At 38.4% G+C, this 14,605-nt stretch overlaps 1 long non-coding RNA gene across 1 annotated transcript in view; it reads right to left on the bottom strand.

Moving 5' to 3' along the window:
• Positions 1-14,605, bottom strand: part of LOC126946340 (uncharacterized) — a 66,087-nt gene that overhangs the window by 18,971 nt on the left and 32,511 nt on the right. The gene's annotated exons all lie outside the window — the stretch shown is intronic.

Genomic DNA, 14,605 nt, shown 5'->3' with positions numbered 1-14,605 from the left:
TAGAGAAAAAGCCTTCAACTCTTCAGTGTTGAGATTTCAGCTCTGGGCCTGTCATATATGGCCTTTAATGTGTTGAGACATCTTCCTTTTATACCTAACTTGTTCAGGTTTTATTATGCAAAGATGTTAAGTATTGGGCCAGGCACAGTGGCTCACGCCTGTAATCCCAGCACTTTGGGAGGTCGAGGAGGGCGAATCACCTGAGGTTAGGGGTTCAAGATCAGCCTAGCCAACAGGGTGAAACCCTGTCTCAACTAAAAATACAAAAGTTAGCTGGGCATGGTGGCAGGTGCCTGTATAATCCCAGCTGCTGGGGAGGCTGAGGCAGGAGAACCCGGGAGGCAGAAGTTGCAGTGAGCCAAGATAGTGCCACTGCACTCCAGCATGGGTGGCAGAGCAAGACTCTGTCTCCAAAAAAAATTTTTTTTAAGTTGTTAAATATTGTCAATTCTTTTTCTGGAAGTATTGAGACATGTAGTTTTTGATGTTCATTGTAATGTGATATATCAAATTTATTGATGTATGTATGTTTAACCATCCTTAAATGCAAAAGGTTATCTCCCCACATGATCATAGGAAAATGATATTTTAAATTTGTTGCTGAATTCAGTTTGCTGGTATTTTGTTGGGGGTTTCTGCATCTATGTTCATCAGGGATATTGGCCTGTAATTTGTATTCTTTTAGTATCTTCATCTGACTTTGGTATCAGGTTAACACTGGCCTCATAAAGTGTGACTGGAACTTATTCCCTCCTCTTCAACTTTTATAAAGAGTATGAAAACGATTGGTATTAGCTTTTCTTTAACTCTTTTCCCATTTAGGAAAAAAAAAAGGGCAGCTCGCTGCTAGTGCTTACTTAATTTTACATAAACATGCTCTTTGAGGCTGAGGCAAATCTGGCTGTTTTTCAATGTGAAAATAAAATGCAAAAACTATTCTTGGAGTTATTTCTAAACAGAACTAACATCAGAAATCATCTGAATTGTCTATTTCTGAAGAAAATCAATGCATCTTTGGACAACAACTGTTGAAGAATGATGTTAACATCATACACAGGAATACTACGTTTTCTAGAATTTGACATTTTCAGTGATTGAGAATTACTATACTTTGTAAATGGAAACACCACTACTAAAAACAGAATGCTATAAATAGAAAGATGTGTTTTGCTTCCAAAGTCAATATACTAGAGCAATACGAAAATAATGAAAGCAAGATATTTCGTAGCGAAGTTATCTCAGGGTAAATGCTGCAGCCACAAGGGCCGCCAGCGGGTTTGCGGCAAACAGGAAAAGGGTTAAAGTCTAGTAGAATTCAGAAGGGAATCTGTAAGTTCCTGGTTTTCTTTTATGAGAAACTTTTTTTTTTTTTTTTTTTTTGAGACCGAGTCTGGCTCTGTCGCCCAGGCTGGAGTGCAGTGGCCGGATCTCAGCTCACTGCAAGCTCCGTCTCCCGGGTTTACGCCATTCTCCTGCCTCAGCCTCCCGAGTAGCTGGTACTACAGGCGCCCGCCACCTCGACCGGCTAGTTTTTTGTATTTTTTTGAGTAGAGACGGGGTTTCACCGTGTTAGCCAGGATGGTCTCAATCTCCTGACCTCGTGATCCGCCCGTCTCGGCCTCCCAAAGTGCTGGGATTACAGGCTTGAGCCACCGCGCCCGGCCTATGAGAAACTTTTAATTATTGATTCAGCCTTCTTACTCACTATTGGACAATCTTTTTATTTTTTTACTTTATTGTTTATTGCTTAATTTTATTTTTTAATTTATCAAAATATTCCCTCAGTTTTGTTGGTATTTTCTATTATTTTTCTAGTCTCACTTATTTACACTATAATCTTTGTTAAGTTCTTCTTTTAGTTCTCTTAGGTATACCACTAAATTGTTTGAACTATTTCTTCTTTGTACTTGTAGACATTTATTGCAAAAACTTCCCTCTTAGAATTGCTTTTCTTGCATATGATAATTTTTGGTATTTTGTGTTTCCATTTTTGTTTTTCTGAAAATAACTTTTAATTTCTTTCTTGAACCACTGATTGATCATGTTACTTAATTTCCATGTGCTTGTGAATATTCTAAAATTCTTCCTATAATTGATTTCTAGTTTCATACCATTATGTTCAGAAAAGATATTCAATATGACTTCAATCTTTTAAAATTTCTTAAGACTTGTTTTGTGACCTAACATGTGATTTACCCTGGAGAATATTCTGTGTGCGCTTTTGAAAAATGTGTATTCCATTGCTGTTGAACGGAAGACTGCATAAATGTCTTTTAGGTCCATATGGGCAACTTTGGTTTTCAATTGTGGCTTAAGTCTGATGTCTCCTTATTGATGTTCTGTCTGAATGATCTCACCATTGCTTAAAGAGGTGTGCTGAAGTCCCCTCAATTATAGTATTACATTTTATATTTTCCTTCAAAGCTTTTAATATTGGCTTTATGTATTTAGGTACTGTAATGTTGAGTGCATATACATTTATGACTTTTATATCCCATGAACAGACCACTTTATCATTACATAATGACCCTGTCTCTGCTTAAAATTTTTTACTTTAATTCTATTTCATCTGATGTAAATATTAAGATATCTGCCTCTGCTCTCTGTTGGTTTCCATTTACATGGCATATCTTTGTCCATTCTTTCACTTTCAATTTATATATGTCCTTAAAAATGAACTGTCTTGTAGGCAACATATAGATGGGACTTTTCAAAATCCATTCGTCCACTTTATTTACTTTGATTAGAGAATTTAATCTATTTACATTCAAAGCACTTAGGTAAAGAATTTCTGCTGTCATTTTGCAATTTGTTTTCTGGTTGATTACAAATTCTTTGCTTTTCTCTTCCTCTCTTGCTGTTTTTTTATGTGATTCAATGTTTTTCTGAAGTGGTATGCTTTCAACCCTTTCTTTTTGTATTTTGCATATCTACTAAGGGTTTTTTGCAAACGTTGTGGTTACCATGAACCTTACACAAAGTCTCTTACACTTATGAGACTATTTTAAATTAATAAAACTAAAATTAGATCAATTACTCAAATGCTATGCTTTTACTTCCAACCCCACATTGTATTCCTGATAACACGATTTATATCATTTTATAATTTGTATAATTTAATAAATAATTGTTGCTACAAGTTTTGTCTTTTAACTTTTATGATAAATACATAATTTGTTTTCACAACACCATTACAGTATTAGCATATTCTCAATTTGACTGTGTACTTTTTTTGTTTTGTTTTGTTTTGAGACGGAGTCTCGCTCTGTCAGCCAGGCTGGAGTGCAGTGGTGCCATCTCGGCTCACTGCAACCTCCGCCTCCCAGGTTCAAGCGAATCTCCTGCCTCGGCCTCCAGAGTAGCTGGGATTACAGGCGCATAACACCACACCTGACTAATTTTTGTATTTTTAGTAAAGACGATGTTGTGCTATGTTAGCCAGGCTGGTCTCGAACTCCTGACCTCAGGTGATGTGCCTGCCTCGGCCTCCCAAACTGCTAGGATTACAGGCGTGAGCCACCACACCCAGCCAACTAGGTACTTACTTTTATCAGTGAGTTTTATACTCATGTTTTCATGTTTCTAATTAGCACTCTTTTACTACAGTTTGAAGGACTCCCTTTGGCGATTCTTCCCATACAGGTCTAGTGGTGGTAAATTTCCATATCTTTTGTTTGAAACTTTATATTTCTCCTTAATTTTTGAAACACAGGATAGCTGGAAATAGTATTCCTGGATGGCAGTGTTTTCCTTTCAGCTTTTTCTATATATCATGACTGCCTTCTGGCGTGAAAGTTTTCTAGTGAAGTCTGCTGATAGTCTTCTGTGGATCATTTTGTATGTAAGAAGAGACTATTCCCTTGCTGCTTTGAAGATTCTTTGTCTTTTACCTTTGACTATTTAATTACAATATGTTTTGGTGTGGGTCTCCTTGGATTCATCCTACCTGATGTTTGAAATTCCTGGATCTAAATTTCTATTTCCTTACCCAGAATTATGAGGTTTTCTGACATTATTTCTTCAAATATGTTTTCTGTCCTTTTCCCTCTATCTTCTCCATCTGGTAATGTATAAATTATTCCCCTTTGAGGATGTCTCAAAAGTCTCTTAAACTATCTTCAATCTTTTTTCTTTTTTCTCCTCAGATTACATGATTTCCAAAGGCCTATCTACAAGCTTGATAGTGCTTTCTTCTGCTTCATCTATTCTGCTGTTGGACACTTATCTGTTAAATTTTTAAGTCCAGTTATTGTGTTCTTCAACTTTATACTTTTTGATATCTTTTATTTCTTTATGAAAATTCTCAGTTTGTTCATGCATTGCTCCCATGACCTAAGTGAGCCTCTTCATGGTTGCTCTTTTTAATTTCCTGTCAGGTTAATCACATATCTTCATTTCATTAGGGTTGGTTTCTGAACACTTAACTTCTTTTATTTAGAATCTGTTTCCCTGTTTCATTTTTCTTGACTCAATGTGTTGATTTCTGTGAATCAGATAAGATAACCTCCTCTGCCAGTCTTGTTAAACTGGCCTTGGGTAGGAGGTATTTCCCCCCAAATAACCCAGTGAAAGATCTAGTACTGGCCTTCAGAGGTGAGGATGAACTAAGTCATAATTTTGCCTTGAGACAGGTACTGGTCCCTCAGAATGCTGCTGGAAGGGTTAGTGTTATATGCGTGTTCCAGTTTCTTCTTTCCTTTGAAGAAACTGAGAGATAAAGTTTACATCATACTGATTTTGCACCACACCAAGTAGAGAATTTGTGGTAGATGCCTGTAATCTCTTTGAGACTACTCAATGTGAAACTGAGGAGATAACTTCTGAATGTTTCCAAGTTTGAAAATGACCTATTCTCACCAGGCGCGGTGGCTCATGCCTGTAATCTCAGCACTTTGGGAGGCTGGGGCAGGTGGATCACCTGAGGTCGGGAGTTCGATACCAGCCTGACCAACATGGAGAAACCCCGTCTCTAGTAAAAATACAAAATGGTGGTGCATGCCTGTAATCCCAGCTATTCAGGAGGCTGAGGCAGGAGAATCGCTTGAATCCGGGAGGCAGAGGTTGCAGTGAGCTGAGACTGTGCCATTGCACTCCAGCCTGGGCAACAAGAGTGAAACTCCGTCAAAAAGAAAAGGAGGCTGGGTGCGGTGGCTCACGCCTGTAATCCCAGCACTTTGGGAGGCCGAGGCGGGCGGATCATAAGGTCAGGAGATTGAGACCATGGTGAAACCCCGTCTCTACTAAAAATAGAAAAAAAAAAAAATTAGCTGGGCGCAGTGGCCGGCGCCTGTAGTCCCAGCTACTCGGGAGGCTGAGGCAGGAGAATGGCGTGAACCCGGGAGGCGGAGCTTGCAGTGAGCCAAGACTGCGTCACTGCACTCCAGCCTGGGCGACAGAGCGAGACTCCGTCTCAAAAAAAAAAGAAAAGAAAAAAAAGAAAAGGAAAAAGGAAAGGAAGAGGGGAGGGGAAGGGAAGGGAGGGGGGGGGGGGGGGGGGAGGGGGAGGGGAGGGGGGGAGGGGAGGGGGGAGGGGGGGGGGGGAGGGGAGGGGGGGGGAGGGGGGAGGGGGAGGGGAGGGGGGGGGGAGGGAGGGGGAGGGGAGGGGGGAAGGGAGGGGGAGGGGAGGGGGGAGGGGAGGGAAGAGGACTATCTATTCTCAGTGGTACAGGAGACTCAGGAATGAAGAGCTCTTTCAACTCCCAGAGCTGGGTGATACAGGAGTTGAATGAGAGATGTAAAATATCACCTTGAATAAGAGATGTAAAATATGGCACAGTCAGTTATGTGTACAAATTACTCCCAGGGAAAGTCTGCAGAAACGAATTTATCACCAGAGCAAGCCAGGTAGGGAAGCATGGGAAGTACCCAATCTCACAATCAGGCACAGTGAAGTCACATAACCTCCCGCCAGTAAGGATTTGGAAGCCTGGACTTATTGCTGGAGCAATCTGAAGAATAAATTGCAAAGAACATTCGTCTCCCTTTAAGGCTTCTTGAAGTCTCACAAACTCACTCCACACAGAATCTCCAGGCCAATATATTGTTGGAACAAAACTGGTACATAAAAAGGCAGGTGAAGTAAAATTCCTCGCATATGGGATAAAAGAGGTTTGTCTCCCAGTCTCCTTCCAGGGAGAGACTGCAAGGTTATACATATCTGGAGAAAGCTGGGAAGAAGGCATGGTGAGTTTTGACCCTTCCATTTTTGCTCATTGAGGCCTCAAATCTCTTTCAAGGGAAACTAAAGACCAGGATTAATCACTAGAGCAATCCAGGGAAGATGTAGGGAGTGTCATCCCTCCCATTAATGCTTGAGGAGGTTTATTCTTCATTTCCTACACGAGCTCCTAGGTGCAGGCATGATAGCAGACACAAAAACAAGAAGCTGCTAGAAATGTGCAGCCAGACTGTTTCCAGTGAGAAGCTAGAGAGTATGCTGATCCCAGGAGATACAGCTGTTGGCAGTGCTCCTGCAGTTCAACCCCCCACCCATTCTACTGTTCTTCAAGGAAATACTCTAGTGCCAAGTCCTTGTGCTCCTCATATAACGTGATTTAAGGGCCAAGCCCTCTGGTAGAGAATGTAAGAACTGGGACACTGTATGTGTGCTATCAACCCATCACTCCTCAGGAAGAGGGTGGGAGTTAAGGATTCTTTCCAAATTGTACAGCCTGTGCTTAAGGTGAGGTTTAACCATGAGTATACCTCAGTTTATCCTTCACATTTTGTTGTAGATATTTTCTCAATCATCCAGTGTGTGAGCATCTTTCAATTACATTTTGGCTTTCTCTTGGATAGAAATGATCCACATGTACGTACTTACTCGGTGTGTCCATGAAAGGACGGACAAAACAGGCACCTCCAATTCTATCATGTCGCTGACATCTCTCTAGGATTTTTCTTACACATCCTAAAGGACTCTACTTCATATTTATACTAACATAAGTATAATATAGAAATACTACATCTATATGGGCTGGGCACGGTAGCTCACGCCTGTAATCCCAGCCCTTTGGGGGGCTAAGGCGGGTGGATCACTTGAGGTCAGGAGTTCGAGACCAGTCTGGCCAAAAGGGTGAAACCCTGTTTCTATTAAAAATATAAAAGTTAGCTGGGCCTGGTGGCGCATGCCTGTAATTTCAGCTACTCAGGAGGCTGAGACAGGAGACTCGCTTGAACCCGGGAGGTGGAGATTGCAGTGAGCTGAGATCACGCCACTGCACCCCAGCTTGGACAACAGAGCAAGACTTCGTCTCAAAAAAAAAAAAAAGAAATATTACCTCTATATATCTCTATAACTTCTCCTCCCTTTTGAGCCATTATTATAATACAATAAAATCCTCAAAATTATATACTCAGTTATATAATTTTATATAATCAGGTCAGAGGAGAATCGTAAGAAATTTTTTTTTTTTTGGCATTTTATTATCATTCTTATTATTTCTGGTTCTTTTATATTAACCCTGTGGATCTGAGTTACCATCAAGAATTATTTCCTGGCCAGGTGCGGTGGCTCACGCCTGTAATCCCAGCACTTTGGGAGGCCCAGGTGGGCAGATAACCTGAGGTCGGGAGTTCGAGACCAGCCTGATCAACATGAAGAAACCCCGTCGCTACTAAAAATACAAAAAATTAGCCAGGCATGGTGGCTCATGCCTGTAATCCCAACTACTCAGGAGGCTGAGGCAGGAGAATCGCTTGAACCTGAGAGGTGGAGGTTGCAGTGAGCCGAGATCGTGCCATTGCACTCCAGCCTGGGCAATAAGAGCGAAACTCTGTCTCAAAAAAAAAAAAAAAAAAAATCATTTCCTTATTACAACAGTTTTGTTCTTAACCACATCCTTTGTGATATTATTAAATAGATCTCACTTCTCTATGTTGTAAGCTCACAAACACAAATATGGAAATACTGCATACGATACACATATATGAATATAAGTATATAGTGTATAGGCACATATGCCAGCTAATACATAAAAAATATGCATTCATACTAGCCTCTATAATTATTACATAATTATGACTGGTACTCTGATTTTTCATAGGAATTTCAATTACAGTTTGGGGTCAGTATTCTTCATTCTCAAAAATTAGCTTTTCTTACAAGGTAGGTTTGCTAAGAACACATTCCCAGTTTTTGTTTATCTAGCAATATCTTTACCTTGATTTAAGAATGTCAGTCGTGCTTCAGGTAAAATTTTGAATTTACTTCTTCTACACTATTAATATGTCATATACCTCCACTGTGGCCTTGATTTTTACTGTATTATTAGAGTTTCCTTGTACATCAGCCATTATTCTTTTCATGCTTCCAAGATTCTTTTTTACTTTCATAATTTTACTGTGATGTGTCTAAGGGGAAATATATTTGCAATTATTATACTTGGAATTCTTTACGCTTCTTGGATGTTTAATTTTTTTCATAGTATAGAAAAATTTCAGGTATTATTTCTTTAAATACTTTTTCTCTCAGCTTGTTATCCTCATGTTCTGGCACTACCATTGCACATATGTTGGTATTCTCAATGGCTTCTGGCATTTCTCTGAAACTGCATTTTACTTACTTCTTTATTCTGTATTTTTTAAACTGGATGATTTCTATCAATCTATCTTCAAATTCAATGATCATTCATTCTGCCAGTTAAAATCTAGTGTTAAACCTCTCTAATGAACTGTAATTTTTGTTACTATACTTTACAACTCCATATTTCCATATAGTTCTTTTCTATAATTCTTACCTATTTATTTATATATTTTCTAGTTGCAAAATTCTTGTAATTATATCATTGCCTCCTGAGGTATGGTGTCCTCTAGTTCTTTTAAGATATTTATAATGGCCAATTTGAAATATTTGTCTGCTTAGTAACACATCTTAGGCCTTCAAAGGTGGGATGTTTTGCCAGTCTTCTTCCCCATAAGGTCACATTTTCTTACTTCTCTTTATGTCTCAATTATTTCTGTTGTTGAAAATTAAACATTGTCAGTAATATATGGTAGCAATACTGGCTACCATCATTCCAGGACAAGGTGTTAACTATTTACTGTCTTATTTTTACTAATTGGCTATAATATTTTAGTGAAGTCTATTTCTCTGACAAGACCAGCCTGACCAACATGGAGAAACCCCGTCTCTACTAAAAGTACAAAATTAGCCAGGCGTGGTGGCGCATGCCTATAATCCCAGCTACTCGGTAGGCTGAGGCAGGAAAATCACTTGAACCAGGGAGGCGGAGGTTGCAGTGACCCAAGATCATGCCATTGCATTCCAGTCTGGGAAACGAGTGAACTCCATCTCAAAAAAAAAAAAAAAGGGTAGGAATACGAGTCCCTCATGGTAATAAACAAATAAGGGAGAAGGGAGGTCTTGTGCTTACAGTATTTTGCTAAGGCCTGATTAGTAAATCTAGCAGGGGTACTAGAGTTGCAAAGTAACCATGGTAAAGAATGAGCAAGGAAAATGGTAATCAATGAATGCCAAATCCAGGGGGAATATATCTTAAAATGTTTCACTACCTTATCATGACACCATTCTGTATCTAGACTGTAACAGTGTGAATAGTCTGGTTGGGATAGTGTACTACAGTTTTACAAGCCTGTGGAAACACTACAGATGACAGAAGGCTAAAAACACATGACAACTGAATTTAATACCTGCTTCTAGACTGGATCCAGTATTAAAGAGGTTAAAAATGCTATTAAGAAAACATTTTTATAAAACACGGAAGGTAGTTTAGACAAAAGTATTATATCAGTGTAAATTTATGAGGTTGACAAATGTCCTGTGGTTATAAGGTTATAAGTAAGGGTGCTTAGGAAGCAACCACAGAAAGTATATTTCAAAACAGCTAAAAGATGTGGAATGTTACCAATACAAAGAAATGATAAATGTTTGAGGTAACGGAATACCAATTACGCATTGTATGTATGTATCAAAATATCACATGTGCCCCATAAATATGGGTAAATATTATGTATCAATTTAAAAAACTGTCTCTAGACATCTTGCCAAATGCCCTCTAGGGGGCCAAAACCACCCCTGGTTGAGGACAACTGGACTAAATGCATCAGACATTCGATCCTACCTGAGCTCTATGAGGTTAAAGAAAAGGGATGAGATGAAGGATAACTTACCTTGAATTTTGCTGAATTTGCTAGAAAACAAATAAAAGCAACTGAATGATTGAAAAAGGAAGAAAACACGAATCTCATAAAATCACTATACCCTTCTACCTATTCCCTAGAGATGAAAGGAAGAATATTGACAAGACAATCTGTTTCTTATAATATAAAAAACTAGTATATAGATGCCAAGCAGAATATTCTCTACAATATAGGAGTAAAAGTAATAGATCTGGAGTTAGGAGGCATGAGTTCTCACTAAATAGCTTCATTTCACTGGGCTTCAGCTTAATGATCTGTAAAATGGAGGTGTCATGGGAAGGCAGTAGAGAGGGCTGTAAATAGATTTCTGAATTTTTTTAATTCAATAAATATCAATGACTTACATTATAGGTACAATAGTCAGAGTTAGTATATAAATGATGAAAAGACAGATCTCCTCCCGCAAGGAGATTACAGTCTATTAGAATGACAGACAAAATTAAAAAAAAAACTACAATAATATATATAAGCATTATAATAGAAGCATGCACAAAGAGCAGTGGAACCCTAGAAACATAACCCAAATCTGCTTAAGGAAATCAGGAAAACCTTTACAAGGAAGTGGCATTTGAGCTAGAACTTGAAAGATGAATGAGAATTTTGTGAGAACACAAGAAGGGGGAAGATATTCCAGTTAGAAAGGCAACTGCACAGAGATTTGATGCTTTTTCAAAAAGAATAGCACATTTAAGGAACTACAAGCACTTCAGTGGTGCTAGAAGATAAATGGAAAAGAGGTGAAAAGAGATCAAGCTGAACATCTAGACTAAATTATGAAGCTTATATGCCATTACAACTGTTTTACTACTGTAGATGATAATTCAAAATTTATGTGGTAGACAGATCATCCTTGTAGTAGTGTAGAAAATAAGATTAGAGGGGAACAAGCCAAGAGACCAATCAAGTGATTACTGCAATAGTCCACATTAAGGTAGTGAAGGCCTACAAAAGGACAATGGTTATATGGACAAGAATGAAGAATACTGAGGAAAGAGAATGGGCAGAACTTAAGTCTGAATGTTGGAGGGATTATAACCAATGTTTACTGAGAATTTTGCTAAGTACCTTTTTTTTTGTAACACTTCATTTAATCCTTGTAATACTTCTAATAGGGATGGAAAGCAGTCCACGTGCTAGAAGCTAATTTGCCAAAGAATCAGTTTGCCATATTTACCAAATATTTGTTTTAGGGAATATTTATCCTGGATATATTTATATTTAATAAATGTATCCTTGGTTAACTTAAAAAAGAACAAAGAAAGGACACTGGCTGTAAATAACTACTGTGGTTACACCAGTCCAAAATTCTGGAATATTCCATAAGTCAAAAATAGTAAGTGAGAAAAACAAGTTGCAGAATAAGTAAAATATAGGTAAGTATAAATAAGTAAAATAAGTAAAATACAGATAGCGTTTTTTTAAAACTTTAAACTTTAAACTTTTTAAACTTTAGTAACATGGAGAATGCCACCTTGTTATTTATTTGTATACAGCTATACAGTAAAAGTATTTTTTAAATGCATGGATATATGACTTCAGAATAGGACTTCATGGTGGTATGAGATGGAAAGGTACAAAGAGAGATTCAATTGTATCTACTATGTATTAATTTCTTAAAATCTGAAACAAATATAGTAAGGGATAAGATTTGTTAAAGCAGGGTAATGGTAATAAGTGTTCGGTATGTCATTCTATGTATTTTGTTTGAAATATTTCATTTAAAAAACTCCTTTAAAAACTTTAGATGCTAAGTTTGCTATTTTATACAGAATAAAGTCCAAGTTACCAAGGAAGGTACTCTGGGTTCTGTACACTCTAGACTCAAACTGCTTTTCCTATTGCATCACCTACTGCTCTCCACCTAACATAACCCATATGTCACAGACAAAGTCAATATACCATTCTAGGCTGGGTGCTGTGGCTTGCGCCAGTAATCTTAGCACTTTGGGGAGCCAAGGCGTGTGGATCGCTTGAGACTTGGAGTTCGAGACCAGCCTGGCCAAAATGAAGAAACCCATCTCTACTAAAAATTAAAAAATTAGCTGGGGCTGGTGGTGGCACATGCCTGTAATCCCAGCTACTCAGGAGGCTCAGGCACCAGAACTGCTTGAACCGGTAGGTAGAGGTTACATTGAGCCGAGATTGCACCAATGAACTCCAGTGAGACTCTGTCTCAAAAAAATAAAAATACCGTTGTAAATATGCCATAAGCCTGAAAAAAAAATTATTTTGCTCTTATTTTCTCTCAGAATATCCTTTTTACCAATCTATATCGGGAAAAATTTACACTAATTCTTGAAAGCCAAACACAAATTTGACCACCTCTCTGAAACCACCTTTGAAAACCAAATTCAGAATTAGCCTTTCTCTGTGTTCCACACCATGTAGTTTATTCCTTTACTATTACAACATGTTGCATTGTCAATTTCTTGTTCACTGAAGATAAGGGTTTATTACTATTGTTGATCTTATCAAAGAACCAGATTTTGGCTTTTTAAAGTTTCTCTATTATCTGTTTGTTTTCCACATCATTGATTCCTACTCTGTTGTTTCCTTACTTGTACTTACTCTAGGTTTACTCTGCTGTTCTTTTTCTAGCTTCCTAAGGTAGAAACTTTGGTTACTGACATTTAGACTTTTCTTCCTTTATAACAAAAGCATTTAAACTATAATTTGCCCTCCAAGCACTGCTTTAGCTACATTCCATGAATTTTGACATGTCATATTGTCATTACCATTTGGTTAAAAATATCTTCTAATTGTGATTTCCCTTTGACTCATGATAATTTAAAATTGTGTTGTCTAATTTCCAAATATTTGGAACATTCCTAGATATTTTAATAATTTCTATTTTAATTTTACTTCCATTGTGGTGACAGAACATATATAAATTTCAATCATTTTAAATTTATCAGCTGGGCACGGTGGCTTACATCTGTAATCCCAGCACTTTGGGAGGCTGAAGTGGGAGGATCACCTGAGGTCAGGAGTTTGAGACCAGCCTGGCCAACATGGTGAAGCCCTGTCTCTACTAAAAATACAAAAATTAGCCAGGCATGGTGGCATGCACCTATAATTCAGCTACTCAGGACGCTGAGGCACGGAGAACAGCTTGAACCCAGGAGGCAGAGGTTCCAGTAAGCCAAGATTGCGCCATTGCACTCCAGGCTGGGTGACGGAGCGAGTGAGACTCTGTCTCAAGAAATAAATAAATTTATGAAGACACACACAAAAAATTTATCAAGGCATATTTCATGGTTCATGTTGAATATATGATGTACACTTGATAAGAATATCTACTTCACAAATTGGGGAAGTAGTGTTCAATACTTATCAATTATATTGAGGTGGTTTGTAGTATTCCTTAGATCATCTATGTCTTTACTAATTTTGTTTTTTTGCTAGAAATTCTATCAAGTGCTCAGAGTAGGGTGGTAAAAATCTTCAGCACTAATTGTAAAAGTATCTTTTACCTCTTAATTTTGTCAATTTTTGCTATATATATTTTTATTTATTTATTTATTTATTTATTTATTTTTTGAGATGGAGTTTCACCATTTCACCCAGGCTGAAGTGAAGTGGGGCAATCTCAGCTCACTGCAACCTCCGTCTCCCAGGTTCAGGCAATTCTCCTGCCTCGGCCTCCAAAGTAGCTAGGATTATAGGCACCCGCCACCATGCCCAGCTAACTTTTATATTTTTAGTAGAGACCAGGTTTCACCATGTTGGCCAGGCTGGTCTCCAACTTCTGACCTCAGGTGATCCGCCCACCTCAGCCTCCCAAAGTGCTGGGATTTCAGGCATGAGACACCGCGCCCAGCTGCTTTATATATTTTTAATCATTGGTCATATAAATTTATGATTGCTACAGCTTTCTGATGAATTGATACTTTTAACATTATGAAAAAAATCCCTCTTTATTTCTGATAATACTCTGTCTTATGGTCTATTTTGTATGTATTAATAGCACCACCCCACCCCTAGCTTATCTGTACCTTCGAGGGTTTTTTTTTTTTTTTCTTTTTTTTAAGACAGAGTTTCATTCTTTCGCCAAGGCTGGAGTAAAGTGGCACAATCTTGGCTCACTGCAACCTCCACCCCTCGGGTTCAAACAGTTTTCCTGCTTCAGCCTCCCGAGTAGCTAGGATTACAGGCACCCGCCACCATGCCCGGTGATTTTTTGTATTTTTAGTAGAGATGGGCTTTTGCCATATTGGCCAGGCTGGTCTCGAATTCCTGACCTCAGGTGATCCACCCGCCTCAGCCTCCCAAAGTGCTATGATTACAGGCATGAGCCACCGTGCCCAGCCTGTACCTTTACATTTTAAGTAAATTTCATGTTGACAGCATATAAACAGGTCTTGCTTTTTAATCCATTCTGATAATCTCTGACTTTTAATTGAAGTGTTTAGCCCATTAACAGTATAGTTGCTTAAGACTCCCA

Source organism: Macaca thibetana, chromosome X (assembly GCF_024542745.1).
Source record: "Macaca thibetana thibetana isolate TM-01 chromosome X, ASM2454274v1, whole genome shotgun sequence".
Lineage (NCBI taxonomy): Eukaryota > Metazoa > Chordata > Mammalia > Primates > Cercopithecidae > Macaca > Macaca thibetana.
Note: the sequence above shows the minus strand (reverse complement) of the source record. Positions and strands in the feature narration are given on the sequence as shown.